This window comes from Platichthys flesus, chromosome 20, assembly GCF_949316205.1.
Source record: "Platichthys flesus chromosome 20, fPlaFle2.1, whole genome shotgun sequence".
NCBI classification, from domain to species: domain Eukaryota; kingdom Metazoa; phylum Chordata; class Actinopteri; order Pleuronectiformes; family Pleuronectidae; genus Platichthys; species Platichthys flesus.
The window spans coordinates 1,885,827-1,905,558 of NC_084964.1; the positions used below are offsets into that span (position 1 = coordinate 1,885,827).

General features: G+C 38.0%; 2 non-coding genes across 2 annotated transcripts; both read left to right on the forward strand.

The window, feature by feature from the left end:
• The first annotated feature begins 11,255 nt into the window (after positions 1 to 11,255).
• Positions 11,256 to 11,329, forward strand: trnak-cuu (transfer RNA lysine (anticodon CUU)). Its single transcript has one exon. It is a non-coding gene; the product is annotated as a tRNA-Lys (tRNA).
• A 7,638-nt stretch (positions 11,330 to 18,967) lies between these two features.
• Positions 18,968 to 19,041, forward strand: trnak-cuu (transfer RNA lysine (anticodon CUU)). The gene has a single exon. It is a non-coding gene; the product is annotated as a tRNA-Lys (tRNA).
• Positions 19,042 to 19,732: the final 691 nt, after the last annotated feature.

Genomic DNA, 19,732 nt, shown 5'->3' on the forward strand with positions numbered 1-19,732 from the left:
TGTTCACGGAACTTGTGCTCAAAAATATTAAAGGTAAAACTTATTCGGTAATCTCATCATTATCTCAGACCTAGGTTGTTTTCATACAAGAGGGTTTTACTTCTCATGAAACATATTTCTTGCATTCTAACATTTCTATTATGATGGGAATTATTAGGAAGAAGCGCCACCTCAGTTCGATAGAGCATGACACTCTTAATCTCAGGGTCGTGGGTTCGAGCCCCACGTTGGGCTATGGAGATTTTAAGGTTAGGAATTGAGCACCAGCATGCAGATCAAAGTCTTAGCTTAAAAGACTCCTTATTAAAGGATACTTCAGAGCAAATACATTCCATAGAGTTCACACACACCAAGCAAACATCAACGTCTGATCAGAAAATTATATATATACTGAACCCATCAATTTGTATAGATTATCTAGCTTAACTAGAATGGAAAACTGCAAGAGATTGAATCCCTAACCAATGACAAGCGTTGGTTTGGTCTTCTTGCGAAAGAATTGGACAACATCGTTCAGGCGGTTTTTGTTCACGGAACTTGTGCTCAAAAATATTAAAGGTAAAATGTATTCTGTAATCTGATCATTATCTCAGACCTAGGTTGTTTTCATACAAGAAGGTTTTACTTCTCATGAAACATATTTCTTGCATTCTAACATTTCTATTGTGATGGGAAGTTATAAGGAAGAAGCCCGGCTAGCTCAGTTCGGTAGAGCATGAGACTCTTAATCTCAGGGTCGTGGGTTCGAGCCCCTGTGGGCTATGGAGCTTTGAAATTCGGAATTGAGCACCAGCATGCAGATCAAAGTCTTAGCTTAAAAGACTCCTTATTAAAGGATACTTCAGAGCAAATACATTCCATAGAGTTCACACACACCAAGCAAACATCAACGGCTGATCAGAATATTATATATATATTAAACCCATCAATTTGTCTAGATTATATAGCTAAACTAGAATGGAAAACTGCAAGAGATTGAATCCCTAACCAATGTCAAGCGTGTGTTTGATCTTCTTGCGAAAGAATTGGACAACATGGTTCAGGCGGTTTTTGTTCACGGAACTTGTGCTCAAAAACATTAAAGGTAAAATGTATTCTGTAATCTGATCATTATCTCAGACCTAGGTTGTTTTCATACAAGAGGGTTTTACTTCTCATGAAACATATTTCTTGCATTCTAACATTTCTATTGTGATGGGAAGTTATTTGGAAGAAGCGCCAGCTCAGTTCGGTAGAGCATGAGACTCTTAATCACAGGGTCGTGGGTTCGAGCCCCACGTTGGGCTATGGAGATTTTAAGGTTAGGAATTGAGCACCAGCATGCAGATCAAAGTCTTAGCTTAAAATACTCCTTATTAAAGGATACTTCAGAGCAAATACATTCCATAGAGTTCACACACACCAAGCAAACATCAACGTCTGATCAGAAAATTATATATATACTGAACCCATCAATTTGTCTAGATTATCTAGCTTAACTAGAATGGAAAACTGCAAGAGATTGAATCCCTAACCAATGACAAGCGTTGGTTTGATCTTCTTGCGAAATAATTGGACAACATGGTTCAGGTTGTTTTTGTTCACGGAACTTGTGCTCAAAAACATTAAAGGTAAAACTTATTCTGTAATCTGATCATTATCTCAGACCTAGGTTGTTTTCATACAAGAGCGTTTTACTTGTCATGAAACATATTTCTTGCATTCTAACATTTCTATTGTGATGTGAAGCTATAAGGAAGAAGCCCGGCTAGCTCAGTTCGGTAGAGCATGAGACTCTTAATCTCAGGGTCGTGGTTTCGAGCCCCACGTTGGGCTATGGAGCTTTTGAGATTCGGAATTGAGCACCAGCATGCAGAGCAAAGTCTTAACTTAAAAGACTCCTTATTAAAGGATACTTCAGAGCAAATACATTCCATAGAGTTCACACACACCAAGCAAACATCAACGGCTGATCAGAATATTATATATATATTAAACCCATCAATTTGTCTAGATTATATAGCTAAACTAGAATGGAAAACTGCAAGAGATTGAATCCCTAACCAATGACAAGCGTGAGTTTGATCTTCTTGCGAAATAATTGGACAACATGGTTCAGGTTGTTTTTGTTCACGGAACTTGTGCTCAAAAACATTAAAGGTAAAATGTATTCTGTAAACTGATCATTACCTCAGACCTAGGTTGTTTTCATACAAGAGGGTTTTACTTCTCATGAAACATATTTCTTGCATTCTAACATTTCTATTGTGATGGGAAGTTATTTGGAAGAAGCGCCAGATCAGTTCGGTAGAGCATGACACTCTTAATCTCAGGGTAGTGGGTTCGAGCCCCACGTTGGCCTATGGAGATTTTAAGGTTAGGAATTGAGCACCAGCATGCAGATCAAAGTCTATCTTAAAAGACTCCTTATTAAAGGATACTTCAGAGCAAATACATTCCATAGAGTTCACACACACCAAGCAAACATCAATGTCTGATCAGAAAATTATATATATACTGAACCCATCAATTTGTCTAGATTATCTAGCTTAACTAGAATGGAAAACTGCAAGAGATTGAATCCCTAACCAATGACAAGCGTTGGTTTGATCTTCTTGCGAAAGAATTGGACAACATGGTTCAGGGTGTTTTTGTTCACGGAACTTGTGCTGAAAACTTTAAAAGTAAAACTTATTCTGTAATCTCATCATTATCTCAGACCTAGGTTGTTTTCATACAAGAGGGTTTTACTTCCCATGAAACATATTTCTTGCATTCTAACATTTCTATTATGATGGGAAGTTATTTGGAAGAAGCGCCAGATCAGTTCGGTAGAGCGTGACACTCTTAATCTCAGGGTCGTGGGTTCGAGCCCCACGTTGGGCTATGGAGATTTTAAGGTTAGGAATTGAGCACCAGCATGCAGATGAAAGTCTTGGCTTAAAAGACTCCTTATTAAAGGATACTTCAGAGCAAATACATTCCATAGAGTTCACACACACCAAGCAAACATCAACGGCTGATCAGAAAATTATATATATATTGAACCCATCAATTTGTCTAGATTATCTAGCTTAACTAGAATGGAAAACTGCAAGAGATTGAATCCCTAACCAATGACAAGCGTTGGTTTGGTCTTCTTGCGAAAGAATTGGACAACATGGTTCAGGGTGTTTTTGTTCACGGAACTTGTGCTGAAAACATTAAAGGTAAAACTTATTCTGTAATCTGATCATTATCTCAGACCTATGTTGTTTTCATACAAGAGGGTTTTACTGGTCATGAAACATATTTCTTGCATTCTAACATTTCTATTGTGATGGGAAGTTATTTGGAAGAAGCGCCAGCTCAGTTCGGTAGAGCATGACACTTTTAATCTCAGGGTCGTAGTTTCGAGCCCCACGTTGGGCTATGGAGCTTTTGAGATTCGGAATTGAGCACCAGCATGCAGATCAAAGTCTTACCTTAAAAGACTCCTTATTAAAGGATACTACAGAGCAAATACATTCCATAGAGTTCACACACACCAAGCAAACATCAACGGCTGATCAATTATATATATATTAAACCCATCAATTTGTCTAGATTTTATAGCTAAACTAGAATGGAAAACTGCAAGAGATTGAATCCCTAACCAATGACAAGCGTGTGTTTGATCTTCTTGCGAAAGAATTGGACAACATGGTTCAGGCGGTTTTTGTTCACGGAACTTGTGCTCAAAAATATTAAAGGTAAAACTTATTCGGTAATCTCATCATTATCTCAGACCTAGGTTGATTTCATACAAGAGGGTTTTACTTCTCATGAAACATATTTCTTGCATTCTACCATTTCTGTTATGATGGGAAGTTATTTGGAAGAAGCGCCAGCTCAGTTCGATAGAGCATGACACTCTTAATCTCAGGGTCGTGGTTTCGAGCCCCACGTTGGGCTATGGAGCTTTTGCGATTCGGAATTGAGCACCAGCATGCAGATCAAAGTCTTAGCTTAAAAGACTCCTTATTAAAGGATACTTCAGAGCAAATACATTCCATAGAGTTCACACACACCAAGCAAACATCAACGGCTGATCAGAATATTATATATATATTAAACCCATCAATTTGTCTAGATTATATAGCTAAACTAGAATGGAAAACTGCAAGAGATTGAATCCCTAACCAATGACAAGCGTGTGTTTGATCTTCTTCGAAAGAATTGGACAACATGGTTCAGGCGGTTTTTGTTCACGGAACTTGTGCTGAGAACATGAAAGGTAAAACTTATTCTGTAATCTCATCATTATCTCAGACCTAGGTTGTTTTCATACAAGAGGGTTTTACTTCTCATGAAACATATTTCTTGCATTCTAACATTTCTATTGTGATGGGAAGTTATGAGGAAGAAGCCCGGCCAGCTCATTTCGGTAGAGCATGAGACTCTTAATCTCAGGTTCGTGGTTTCGAGCCCCAAAATGGGCTATGGAGATTTTGAGATTCGGAATTGAGCACCAGCATGCAGATCAAAGTCTTAGCTTAAAAGACTCCTTATTAAAGGATACTTCAGAGCAAATACATTCCATAGAGTTCACACACACCAAGCAAACATCAACGTCTGATCAGAAAATTATATATATACTGAACCCATCAATTTGTCTAGATTATCTAGTTTAACTAGAATAGAAAACTGCAAGAGATTGAATCCCTAACCAATGACAAGCGTTGGTTTGATCTTCTTGCGAAATAATTGGACAACATGGTTCAGGTTGTTTTTGTTCACGGAACTTGTGCTCAAAAACATTAAAGGTAAAACTTATTCTGTAATCTGATCATTATCTCAGACCTAGGTTGTTTTCATACAAGAGCGTTTTACTTGTCATGAAACATATTTCTTGCATTCTAACATTTCTATTGTGATGTGAAGCTATAAGGAAGAAGCCCGGCTAGCTCAGTTCGGTAGAGCATGAGACTCTTAATCTCAGGGTCGTGGTTTCGAGCCCCACGTTGGGCTATGGAGCTTTTGCGATTCGGAATTGAGCACCAGCATGCAGATCAAAGTCTTAGCTTAAAAGATTCCTTATTAAAGGATACTTCAGAGCAAATACATTCCATGGAGTTCACACACACCAAGCAAACATCAACGTCTGATCAGAAATATATATATATACTGAACCCATCAATTTGTCTAGATTATCTAGCTTAACTAGAATGGAAAACTGCAAGAGATTGAATCCCTAACCAATGACAAGCGTTGGTTTGGTCTTCTTGCGAAAGAATTGGACAACATGGTTCAGTGTGTTTTTGTTCACGGAACTTGTGCTGAAAACATTAAAGGTAAAACTTATTCTGTAATCTGATCATTATCTCAGACCTAGGTTGTTTTCATACAAGAGGGTTTTACTTCTCATGAAACATATTTCATGGAGCTTTTGAGATTCGGAATTGAGCACCAGCATGCAGATCAAAGTCTTAGCTTAAAAGACTCCTTATTAAAGGATACTTCAGAGCAAATACATTCCATAGAGTTCACACACACCAAGCAAACATCAACGGCTGATCAGAATATTATATATATATTAAACCCATCAATTTGTCTAGATTATATAGCTAAACTAGAATGGAAAACTGCAAGAGATTGAATCCCTAACCAATGACAAGCGTGTGTTTGATCTTCTTTCGAAAGAATTGGACAACATGGTTCAGGCGGTTTTTGTTCACGGAACTTGTGCTGAAAACATTAAAGGTAAAGGGTTTTACTTCTCATGAAACATATTTCTTGCATTCTAACATTTCTATTATGATGGGAAGTTATTTGGAAGAAGAGCCAGCTCAGTTCGGTAGAGCATGACACTCTTAATCTCAGGGTCGTGGGTTCGAGCCCCATGTTGGGCTACGGAGATTTTAAGGTTAGGAATTGAGCACCAGCATGCAGATGAAAGTCTTAGCTTAAAAGACTCCTTATTAAAGAATACTTCAGAGAAAATACATTCCATAGTGTTCACACACACCAAGCAAACATCAACGGCTGATCAGAAAATTATATATATATTGAACCCATCAATTTGTCTAGATTATCTAGCTTAACTAGAATGGAAAACTGCAAGAGATTGAATCCCTAACCAATGACAAGCATTGGTTTGATCTTCTTGCGAAATAATTGGACAACATGGTTCAGGTTGTTTTTGTTCATGGAACTTGTGCTCAAAAACATTAAAGGTAAAATGTATTCTGTAATCTGATCATTATCTCAGACCTAGGTTGTTTTCATACAAGAGGGTTTTACTTCTCATGAAACATATTTCCTGCATTCTAACATTTCTATTGTGTTGGGAAGTTATAAGGAAGATGTTCGGCTAGCTCAGTTCGGTAGAGCATGAGACTCTTAATCTCAGGGTTGTGGGTTCGAGCCCCACGTTGGGCTATGAATCTTTTGAGATTCGGAATTGAGCACCAGCATGCAGATCAAAGTCTTAGCTTAAAGGACTCCTTATTAAAGGATACTTCAGAGCAAATACATTCCATAGAGTTCGCAAACATCAACGGCTGATCAGAATATTATATATATATTGAACCCATCAATTTGTCTAGATTATAAAGCTAAACTAGAATGGAAAACTGCAAGAGATTGAATCCCAAACCAATCTGATCATTATCTCAGACCTAGGTTGTTTTCATACAAGAGGGTTTTACTTCTCATGAAACATATTTCTTGCATTCTAACATTTCTATTGTGTTGGGAAGTTATAAGGAAGATGTCCGGCTAGCTCAGTTCGGTAGAGCATGAGACTCTTAATCTCAGGGTCGTGGGTTCGAGCCCCACGTTGGGCTATGGAGATTTTAAGGTTAGGAATTGAGCACCAGCATGCAGATCAAAGTCTTAGCTTAAAATACTCCTTATTAAAGGATACTTCAGAGCAAATACATTCCATAGAGTTCACACACACCAAGCAAACATCAACGTCTGATCAGAAAATTATATATATACTGAACCCATCAATTTGTCTAGATTATCTAGTTTAACTAGAATGGAAAACTGCAAGAGATTGAATCCCTAACCATTGACAAGCGTTGGTTTGGTCTTCTTGCGAAAGAATTGGACAACATGGTTCAGGGTGTTTTTGTTCACGGAACTTGTGCTGAAAACATTAAAGGTAAAACTTATTCTGTAATCTGATCATTATCTCAGACCTATGTTGTTTTCATACAAGAGGGTTTTACTGGTCATGAAACATATTTCTTGCATTCTAACATTTCTATTGTGATGGGAAGTTATGAGGAAGAAGCCCGGCCAGCTCATTTCGGTAGAGCATGAGACTCTTAATCTCAGGGTCGTGGTTTCAAGCCCCACGTTGGGCTATGAAGATTTTAAGGTTAGGAATTGAGCACCAGCATGCAGATCAAAGTCTTAGCTTAAAAGACTCCTTATTAAAGGATACTTCAGAGCAAATACATTCCATAGAGTTCACACACACCAAGCAAACATCAACGGCTGATCAGAATATTATATATATATTAAACCCATCAATTTGTCTAGATTTTATAGCTAAACTAGAATGGAAAACTGCAAGAGATTGAATCCCTAACCAATGACAAGCGTGTGTTTGATCTTCTTGCGAAAGAATTGGACAACATGGTTCAGGCGGTTTTTGTTCACGGAACTTGTGCTCAAAAATATAAAGGTAAAACTTATTCGGTAATCTCATCATTATCTCAGACCTAGGTTGTTTTCATACAAGAAGGTTTTTCTTCTCATGAAACATATTTCTTGCATTCTAACATTTCTATTGTGATGGGAAGTTATTTGGAAGAAGCGCCAGCTCAGTTCGGTAGAGCATGACACTTTTAATCTCAGGGTCGTGGTTTCGAGCCCCACGTTGGGCTATGGAGCTTTTGAGATTCGGAATTGAGCACCAGCATAAAGATCAAAGTCTTACCTTAAAAGACTCCTTATTGAAGGATACTTCAGAGCAAATACATTCCATAGAGTTCGCAAACATCAACGGCTGATCAGAATATTATATATATATTGAACCCATCAATTTGTCTAGATTATAAAGCTAAACTAGAATGGAAAACTGCAAGAGATTGAATCCCAAACCAATGACAAGCGTGTGTTTGATCTTCTTGCGAAAGAATTGGACAACATGGTTCAGGGTGTTTTTGTTCACGGAACTTGTGCTGAAAACTTTAAAAGTAAAACTTATTCTGTAATCTCATCATTATCTCAGACCTAGGTTGTTTTCATACAAGAGGGGTTTACTTCTCATGAAACATATTTCTTGCATTCTAACATTTCTATTGTGATGGGAAGTTATTTGGAAGAAGCGCCAGATCAGTTCGGTAGAGCATGACACTCTTAATCTCAGGGTAGTGGGTTCGAGCCCCACGTTGGCCTATGGAGATTTTAAGGTTAGGAATTGAGCACCAGCATGCAGATCAAAGTCTATCTTAAAAGACTCCTTATTAAAGGATACTTCAGAGCAAATACATTCCATAGAGTTCACACACACCAAGCAAACATCAATGTCTGATCAGAAAATTATATATATACTGAACCCATCAATTTGTCTAGATTATCTAGCTTAACTAGAATGGAAAACTGCAAGAGATTGAATCCCTAACCAATGACAAGCGTTGGTTTGATCTTCTTGCGAAAGAATTGGACAACATGGTTCAGGGTGTTTTTGTTCACGGAACTTGTGCTGAAAACTTTAAAAGTAAAACTTATTCTGTAATCTCATCATTATCTCAGACCTAGGTTGTTTTCATACAAGAGGGTTTTACTTCCCATGAAACATATTTCTTGCATTCTAACATTTCTATTATGATGGGAAGTTATTTGGAAGAAGCGCCAGATCAGTTCGGTAGAGCGTGACACTCTTAATCTCAGGGTCGTGGGTTCGAGCCCCACGTTGGGCTATGGAGATTTTAAGGTTAGGAATTGAGCACCAGCATGCAGATGAAAGTCTTGGCTTAAAAGACTCCTTATTAAAGGATACTTCAGAGCAAATACATTCCATAGAGTTCACACACACCAAGCAAACATCAATGTCTGATCAGAAAATTATATATATACTGAACCCATCAATTTGTCTAGATTATCTAGCTTAACTAGAATGGAAAACTGCAAGAGATTGAATCCCTAACCAATGACAAGCGTGTGTTTGATCTTCTTGCGAAAGAATTGGACAACATGGTTCAGGGTGTTTTTGTTCACGGAACTTGTGCTGAAAACTTTAAAAGTAAAACTTATTCTGTAATCTCATCATTATCTCAGACCTAGGTTGTTTTCATACAAGAGGGTTTTACTTCTCATGAAACATATTTCTTGCATTCTAACATTTCTATTGTGATGGGAAGTTATTTGGAAGAAGCGCCAGATCAGTTCGGTAGAGCATGACACTCTTAATCTCAGGGTAGTGGGTTCGAGCCCCACGTTGGCCTATGGAGATTTTAAGGTTAGGAATTGAGCACCAGCATGCAGATGAAAGTCTTAGCTTAAAAGACTCCTTATTAAAGGATACTTCAGAGCAAATACATTCCATAGAGTTCACACACACCAAGCAAACATCAATGTCTGATCAGAAAATTATATATATACTGAACCCATCAATTTGTCTAGATTATCTAGCTTAACTAGAATGGAAAACTGCAAGAGATTGAATCCCAAACCAATGACAAGCGTGTGTTTGATCTTCTTGCGAAAGAATTGGACAACATGGTTCAGGGTGTTTTTGTTCACGGAACTTGTGCTGAAAACATTAAAGGTAAAGGGTTTTATTTCTCATGAAACATATTTCTTGCATTCTAACATTTCTATTGTGATGGGAAGTTATAAGGAAGAAGCCCGGCTAGCTCAGTTCGGGAGAGCATGAGACTCTTAATCTCAGGGTCGTGGGTTCGAGCCCCACGTTGGGCTATGGACCTTTTGAGATTCAGAATTGAGCACCAGCATGCAGATCAAAGTCTTAGCTTAAAAGACTCCTTATTAAAGGATACTTCAGAGCAAATACATTCCATAGAGGTCACACACACCAAGCAAACATCAACGGCTGATCAGAAAATTATATATATATTGAACCCATCAATTTGTCTAGATTATCTAGCTTAACTAGAATGGAAAACTGCAAGAGATTGAATCCCTAACCAATGACAAGCGTGTGTTTGATCTTCTTGCGAAAGAATTGGACAACATGGTTCAGGGTGTTTTGTTCACGGAACTTGTGCTGAAAACATTAAAGGTAAAGGGTTTTACTTCTCATGAAACATATTTCTTGCATTCTAACATTTCTATTATGATGGGAAGTTATTTGGAAGAAGAGCCAGCTCAGTTCGGTAGAGCATGACACTCTTAATCTCAGGGTCGTGGGTTCGAGCCCCATGTTGGGCTATGGAGATTTTAAGGTTAGGAATTGAGCACCAGCATGTAGATGAAAGTCTTAGCTTAAAAGACTCCTTATTAAAGAATACTTCAGAGAAAATACATTCCATAGTGTTCGCAAACATCAACGGCTGATCAGAAAATTATATATATATTGAACCCATCAATTTGTCTAGATTATCTAGCTTAACTAGAATGGAAAACTGCAAGAGATTGAATCCCTAACCAATGACAAGCATTGGTTTGATCTTCTTGCGAAATAATTGGACAACATGGTTCAGGTTGTTTTTGTTCATGGAACTTGTGCTCAAAAACATTAAAGGTAAAATGTATTCTGTAATCTGATCATTATCTCAGACCTAGGTTGTTTTCATACAAGAGGGTTTTACTTCTCATGAAACATATTTCTTGCATTCTAACATTTCTATTGTGTTGGGAAGTTATAAGGAAGATGTCCGGCTAGCTCAGTTCGGTAGAGCATGAGACTCTTAATCTCATGGTCGTGGGTTCGAGCCCCACGTTGGGCTATGAAGCTTTTGAGATTCGGAATTGAGCACCAGCATGCAGATCAAAGTCTTAGCTTAAAGGACTCCTTATTAAAGGATACTTCAGAGCAAATACATTCCATAGAGTTCGCAAACATCAACGGCTGATCAGAATATTATATATATATTAAACCCATCAATTTGTCTAGATTATAAAGCTAAACTAGAATGGAAAACTGCAAGAGATTGAATCCCAAACCAATGACAAGCGTGTGTTTGATCTTCTTGCGAAAGAATTGGACAACATGGTTCAGGGTGTTTTTGTTCACGGAACTTGTGCTGAAAACATTAAAGGTAAAGGGTTTTACTTCTCATGAAACATATTTCTTGCATTCTAACATTTCTATTGTGATGGGAAGTTATAAGGAAGAAGCCCGGCTAGCTCAGTTCGGTAGAGCATGAGACTCTTAATCTCAGGGTCGTGGGTTCGAGCCCCACGTTGGGCTATGGACCTTTTGAGATTCGGAATTGAGCACCAGCATGCAGATCAAAGTCTTAGCTTAAAAGACTCCTTATTAAAGGATACTTCAGAGCAAATACATTCCATAGAGTTCACACACACCAAGCAAACATCAACGTCTGATCAGAAAATTATATATATTAAACCCATCAATTTGTCTAGATTATATAGCTAAACTAGAATGGAAAACTGCAAGAGATTGAATCCCTAACCAATGACAAGCGTGTGTTTGATCTTCTTGCGAAAGAATTGGACAACATGGTTCAGGGTGTTTTGTTCACGGAACTTGTGCTGAAAACATTAAAGGTAAAGGGTTTTACTTCTCATGAAACATATTTCTTGCATTCTAACATTTCTATTATGATGGGAAGTTATTTGGAAGAAGAGCCAGCTCAGTTCGGTAGAGCATGACACTCTTAATCTCAGGGTCGTGGGTTCGAGCCCCATGTTGGGCTACGGAGATTTTAAGGTTAGGAATTGAGCACCAGCATGCAGATGAAAGTCTTAGCTTAAAAGACTCCTTATTAAAGAATACTTCAGAGAAAATACATTCCATAGTGTTCACACACACCAAGCAAACATCAACGGCTGATCAGAAAATTATATATATATTGAACCCATCAATTTGTCTAGATTATCTAGCTTAACTAGAATGGAAAACTGCAAGAGATTGAATCCCTAACCAATGACAAGCATTGGTTTGATCTTCTTGCGAAATAATTGGACAACATGGTTCAGGTTGTTTTTGTTCATGGAACTTGTGCTCAAAAACATTAAAGGTAAAATGTATTCTGTAATCTGATCATTATCTCAGACCTAGGTTGTTTTCATACAAGAGGGTTTTACTTCTCATGAAACATATTTCCTGCATTCTAACATTTCTATTGTGTTGGGAAGTTATAAGGATGATGTTCGGCTAGCTCAGTTCGGTAGAGCATGAGACTCTTAATCTCAGGGTTGTGGGTTCGAGCCCCACGTTGGGCTATGAATCTTTTGAGATTCGGAATTGAGCACCAGCATGCAGATCAAAGTCTTAGCTTAAAGGACTCCTTATTAAAGGATACTTCAGAGCAAATACATTCCATAGAGTTCGCAAACATCAACGGCTGATCAGAATATTATATATATATTGAACCCATCAATTTGTCTAGATTATAAAGCTAAACTAGAATGGAAAACTGCAAGAGATTGAATCCCAAACCAATCTGATCATTATCTCAGACCTAGGTTGTTTTCATACAAGAGGGTTTTACTTCCCATGAAACATATTTCTTGCATTCTAACATTTCTATTATGATGGGAAGTTATTTGGAAGAAGCGCCAGATCAGTTCGGTAGAGCGTGACACTCTTAATCTCAGGGTCGTGGGTTCGAGCCCCACGTTGGGCTATGGAGATTTTAAGGTTAGGAATTGAGCACCAGCATGCAGATGAAAGTCTTAGCTTAAAAGACTCCTTATTAAAGGATACTTCAGAGCAAATACATTCCATAGAGTTCACACACACCAAGCAAACATCAATGTCTGATCAGAAAATTATATATATACTGAACCCATCAATTTGTCTAGATTATCTAGCTTAACTAGAATGGAAAACTGCAAGAGATTGAATCCCTAACCAATGACAAGCGTGTGTTTGATCTTCTTGCGAAAGAATTGGACAACATGGTTCAGGGTGTTTTTGTTCACGGAACTTGTGCTGAAAACTTTAAAAGTAAAACTTATTCTGTAATCTCATCATTATCTCAGACCTAGGTTGTTTTCATACAAGAGGGTTTTACTTCTCATGAAACATATTTCTTGCATTCTAACATTTCTATTGTGATGGGAAGTTATTTGGAAGAAGCGCCAGATCAGTTCGGTAGAGCATGACACTCTTAATCTCAGGGTCGTGGGTTCGAGCCCCACGTTGGCCTATGGAGATTTTAAGGTTAGGAATTGAGCACCAGCATGCAGATGAAAGTCTTAGCTTAAAAGACTCCTTATTAAAGGATACTTCAGAGCAAATACATTCCATAGAGTTCACACACACCAAGCAAACATCAATGTCTGATCAGAAAATTATATATATACTGAACCCATCAATTTGTCTAGATTATCTAGCTTAACTAGAATGGAAAACTGCAAGAGATTGAATCCCAAACCAATGACAAGCGTGTGTTTGATCTTCTTGCGAAAGAATTGGACAACATGGTTCAGGGTGTTATTGTTCACGGAACTTGTGCTGAAAACATTAAAGGTAAAGGGTTTTACTTCTCATGAAACATATTTCTTGCATTCTAACATTTCTATTGTGATGGGAAGTTATAAGGAAGAAGCCCGGCTAGCTCAGTTCGGGAGAGCATGAGACTCTTAATCTCAGGGTCGTGGGTTCGAGCCCCACGTTGGGCTATGGACCTTTTGAGATTCAGAATTGAGCACCAGCATGCAGATCAAAGTCTTAGCTTAAAAGACTCCTTATTAAAGGATACTTCAGAGCAAATACATTCCATAGAGTTCACACACACCAAGCAAACATCAACGGCTGATCAGAAAATTATATATATATTGAACCCATCAATTTGTCTAGATTATCTAGCTTAACTAGAATGGAAAACTGCAAGAGATTGAATCCCTAACCAATGACAAGCATTGGTTTGATCTTCTTGCGAAATAATTGGACAACATGGTTCAGGTTGTTTTTGTTCATGGAACTTGTGCTCAAAAACATTAAAGGTAAAATGTATTCTGTAATCTGATCATTATCTCAGACCTAGGTTGTTTTCATACAAGAGGGTTTTACTTCTCATGAAACATATTTCTTGCATTCTAACATTTCTATTGTGTTGGGAAGTTATAAGGAAGATGTCCGGCTAGCTCAGTTCGGTAGAGCATGAGACTCTTAATCTCAGGGTCGTGGGTTCGAGCCCCACGTTGTCCTATGAAGCTTTTGAGATTCGGAATTGAGCACCAGCATGCAGATCAAAGTCTTAGCTTAAAGGACTCCTTATTAAAGGATACTTCAGAGCAAATACATTCCATAGAGTTCGCAAACATCAACGGCTGATCAGAATATTATATATATATTAAACCCATCAATTTGTCTAGATTATAAAGCTAAACTAGAATGGAAAACTGCAAGAGATTGAATCCCAAACCAATGACAAGCGTGTGTTTGATCTTCTTGCGAAAGAATTGGACAACATGGTTCAGGGTGTTTTTGTTCACGGAACTTGTGCTGACAACTTAAAAGTAAAACTTATTCTGTAATCTCATCATTATCTCAGACCTAGGTTGTTTTCATACAAGAGGGTTTTACTTCTCATGAAACATATTTCTTGCATTCTAACATTTCTATTGTGATGGGAAGTTATTTGGAAGAAGCGCCAGATCAGTTCGTTAGAGCATGACACTCTTAATCTCAGGGTCGTGGGTTCGAGCCCCACGTTGGCCTATGGAGATTTTAAGGTTAGGAATTGAGAACCAGCATGCAGATGAAAGTCTTAACTTAAAAGACTCCTTATTAAAGGATACTTCAGAGCAAATACATTCCATAGAGTTCACACACACCAAGCAAACATCAATGTCTGATCAGAAAATTATATATATACTGAACCCATCAATTTGTCTAGATTATCTAGCTTAACTAGAATGGAAAACTGCAAGAGATTGAATCCCTAACCAATGACAAGCGTTGGTTTGGTCTTCTTGCGAAAGAATTGGACAACATGGTTCAGGGTGTTTTTGTTCACGGAACTTGTGCTGAAAACATTAAAGGTAAAACTTATTCTGTAATCTGATCATTATCTCAGACCTAGGTTGTTTTCATACAAGAGGGTTTTACTTCTCATGAAACATATTTCTTGCATTCTAACATTTCTATTGTGATGGGAAGTTATTTGGAAGAAGCGCCAGATCAGTTCGGTAGAGCATGACACTCTTAATCTCAGGGTCATGGGTTCGAGCCCCACGTTGGGCTATGGAGATTTTAAGGTTAGGAATTGAGCACCAGCATGCAGATCAAAGTCTATCTTAAAAGACACCTTATTAAAGGATACTTCAGAGCAAATACATTCCATAGAGTTCGCAAACATCAACGGCTGATCAGAATATTATATATATATTAAACCCATCAATTTGTCTAGATTATATAGCTAAACTAGAATGGAAAACTGCAAGAGATTGAATCCCAAACCAATGACAAGCGTGTGTTTGATCTTCTTGCGAAAGAATTGGACAACATGGTTCATGGTGTTTTTGTTCACGGAACTTGTGCTGAAAACATTAAAGGTAAAGGGTTTTACTTCTCATGAAACATATTTCTTGCATTCTAACATTTCTATTGTGATGGGAAGTTACAAGGAAGAAGCCCGGCTAGCTCAGTTCGGTAGAGCATGAGACTCTTAATCTCAGCGTAGTGGGTTCGAGCCCCACGTTGGGCTATGGACCTTTTGAGATTCGGAATTGAGCACCAGCATGCAGATCAAAGTCTTATCTTAAAAGACTCCTTATTAAAGGATACTTCAGAGCAAATACATTCCATAGAGTTCACACACAGACTGCAAGAGATTGAATCCCTAACCAATGACAAGCGTTGGTTTGATCTTCTTGCGAAAGAATTGGACAACATGGTTCAGGGTGTTTTTGTTCACGGAACTTGTGCTGAAAACTTTAAAAGTAAAACTTATTCTGTAATCTCATCATTATCTCAGACCTAGGTTGTTTTCATACAAGAGGGTTTTACTTCTCATGAAACATATTTCTTGCATTCTAACATTTCTATTATGATGGGAAGTTATTTGGAAGAAGCGCCAGCTCAGTTCGATAGAGCATGACACTCTTAATCTCAGGGTTGTGGGTTCAAGCCCCACGTTGGGCTATAGAGATTTTAAGTTAAGGAATTGAGCACCAGCATACAGATGCAAGTCTTAGCTTAAAAGACTCCTTATTAAAGGATACTTCAGAGCAAATACATTCCATAGAGTTCGCAAACATCAACGGCTGATCAGAATATTATATATATATTAAACCCATCAATTTGTCTAGATTATAAAGCTAAACTAGAATGGAAAACTGCAAGAGATTGAATCCCAAACCAATGACAAGCGTGTGTTTGATCTTCTTGCGAAAGAATTGGACAACATTGTCCAGGCGGTTTTTGTTCACGGAACTAAACCGCCTGTTTTCATACAAGAGGGTTTTACTTCTCATGAAACATATTTCTTGCATTCTAACATTTCTATTATGATGGGAAGTTATTTGCAAGAAGAGCCAGCTCAGTTCGGTAGAGCATGACACTCTTAATCTCAGGGTCGTGGGTTCGAGCCCCATGTTGGGCTACGGAGATTTTAAGGTTAGGAATTGAGCACCAGCATGCAGATGAAAGTCTTAGCTTAAAAGACTCCTTATTAAAGAATACTTCAGAGAAAATACATTCCATAGTGTTCACACACACCAAGCAAACATCAACGGCTGATCAGAAAATTATATATATATTGAACCCATCAATTTGTCTAGATTATCTAGCTTAACTAGAATGGAAAACTGCAAGAGATTGAATCCCTAACCAATGACAAGCATTGGTTTGATCTTCTTGCGAAATAATTGGACAACATGGTTCAGGTTGTTTTTGTTCATGGAATTTGTGCTCAAAAACATTAAAGGTAAAATGTATTCTGTAATCTGATCATTATCTCAGACCTAGGTTGTTTTCATACAAGAGGGTTTTACTTCTCATGAAACATATTTCTTGCATTCTAACATTTCTATTGTGTTGGGAAGTTATAAGGAAGATGTCCGGCTAGCTCAGTTCGGTAGAGCATGAGACTCTTAATCTCAGGGTTGTGGGTTCGAGCCCCACGTTGGGCTATGAATCTTTTGAGATTCGGAATTGAGCACCAGCATGCAGATCAAAGTCTTAGCTTAAAGGACTCCTTATTAAAGGATACTTCAGAGCAAATACATTCCATAGAGTTCGCAAACATCAACGGCTGATCAGAATATTATATATATATTGAACCCATCAATTTGTCTAGATTATAAAGCTAAACTAGAATGGAAAACTGCAAGAGATTGAATCCCAAACCAATCTGATCATTATCTCAGACCTAGGTTGTTTTCATACAAGAGGGTTTTACTTCTCATGAAACATATTTCTTGCATTCTAACATTTCTATTGTGTTGGGAAGTTATAAGGAAGATGTCCGGCTAGCTCAGTTCGGTAGAGCATGAGACTCTTAATCTCAGGGTCGTGGGTTCGAGCACCACGTTGGGCTATGAAGCTTTTGAGATTCGGAATTGAGCACCAGCATGCAGATCAAAGTCTTAGCTTAAAGGACTCCTTATTAAAGGATACTTCAGAGCAAATACATTCCATAGAGTTCGCAAACATCAACGGCTGATCAGAATATTATATATATATTAAACCCATCCATTTGTCTAGATTATAAAGCTAAACTAGAATGGAAAACTGCAAGAGATTGAATCCCTAACCAATGACAAGCGTGTGTTTGATCTTCTTGCGAAAGAATTGGACAACATTGTCCAGGCGGTTTTTGTTCACGGAACTAAACCGCCTGTTTTCATACAAGAGGGTTTTACTTCTCATGAAACATATTTCTTGCATTCTAACATTTCTATTGTGATGGGAAGTTATTTGGAAGAAGCGCCAGATCAGTTCGGTAGAGCATGACACTCTTAATCTCAGGGTCGTGGGTTCGAGCCCCACGTTGGCCTATGGAGATTTTAAGGTTAGGAATTGAGCACCAGCATGCAGATCAAAGTCTATCTTAAAAGACTCCTTATTAAAGGATACTTCAGAGCAAATACATTCCATAGAGTTCACACACACCAAGCAAACATCAATGTCTGATCAGAAAATTATATATATACTGAACCCATCAATTTGTCTAGATTATCTAGCTTAACTAGAATGGAAAACTGCAAGAGATTGAATCCCTAACCAATGACAAGCGTTGGTTTGGTCTTCTTGCGAAAGAATTGGACAACATGGTTCAGGGTGTTTTTGTTCACGGAACTTGTGCTGAAAACATTAAAGGTAAAACTTATTCTGTAATCTGATCATTATCTCAGACCTAGGTTGTTTTCATACAAGAGGGTATTACTTCTCATGAAACATATTTCTTGCATTCTAACATTTCTATTGTGATGGGAAGTTATTTGGAAGAAGCGCCAGATCAGTTCGGTAGAGCATGACACTCTTAATCTCAGGGTCATGGGTTCGAGCCCCACGTTGGGCTATGGAGATTTTAAGGTTAGGAATTGAGCACCAGCATGCAGATCAAAGTCTATCTTAAAAGACTCCTTATTAAAGGATACTTCAGAGCAAATACATTCCATAGAGTTCGCAAACATCAACGGCTGATCAGAATATTATATATATATTAAACCCATCCATTTGTCTAGATTATAAAGCTAAACTAGAATGGAAAACTGCAAGAGATTGAATCCCAAACCAATGACAAGCGTGTGTTTGATCTTCTTGCGAAAGAATTGGACAACATGGTTCAGGGTGTTTTTGTTCACGGAACTTGTGCTGAAAACATTAAAGGTAAAGGGTTTTACTTCTCATGAAACATATTTCTTGCATTCTAACATTTCTATGGTGATGGGAAGTTATAAGGAAGAAGCCCGGCTAGCTCAGTTCGGTAGAGCATGAGACTCTTAATCTCAGGGTCGTGGGTTCGAGCCCCACGTTGGGCTATGGACCTTTTGAGATTCGGAATTGAGCACCAGCATGCAGATCAAAGTCTTAGCTTAAAAGACTCCTTATTAAAGGATACTTCAGAGCAAATACATTCCATAGAGTTCACACACACCAAGCAAACATCAACGTCTGATCAGAAAATTATATATATTAAACCCATTAATTTGTCTAGATTATATAGCTAAACTAGAATGGAAAACTGCAAGAGATTGAATCCCTAACCAATGACAAGCGTGTGTTTGATCTTCTTGCGAAAGAATTGGACAACATGGTTCAGGGTGTTTTGTTCACGGAACTTGTGCTGAAAACATTAAAGGTAAAGGGTTTTACTTCTCATGAAACATATTTCTTGCATTCTAACATTTCTATTATGATGGGAAGCTATTTGGAAGAAGAGCCAGCTCAGTTCGGTAGAGCATGACACTCTTAATCTCAGGGTCGTGGGTTCGAGCCCCATGTTGGGCTACGGAGATTTTAAGGTTAGGAATTGAGCACCAGCATGCAGATGAAAGTCTTAGCTTAAAAGACTCCTTATTAAAGAATACTTCAGAGAAAATACATTCCATAGTGTTCACACACACCAAGCAAACATCAACGGCTGATCAGAAAATTATATATATATTGAACCCATCAATTTGTCTAGATTATCTAGCTTAACTAGAATGGAAAACTGCAAGAGATTGAATC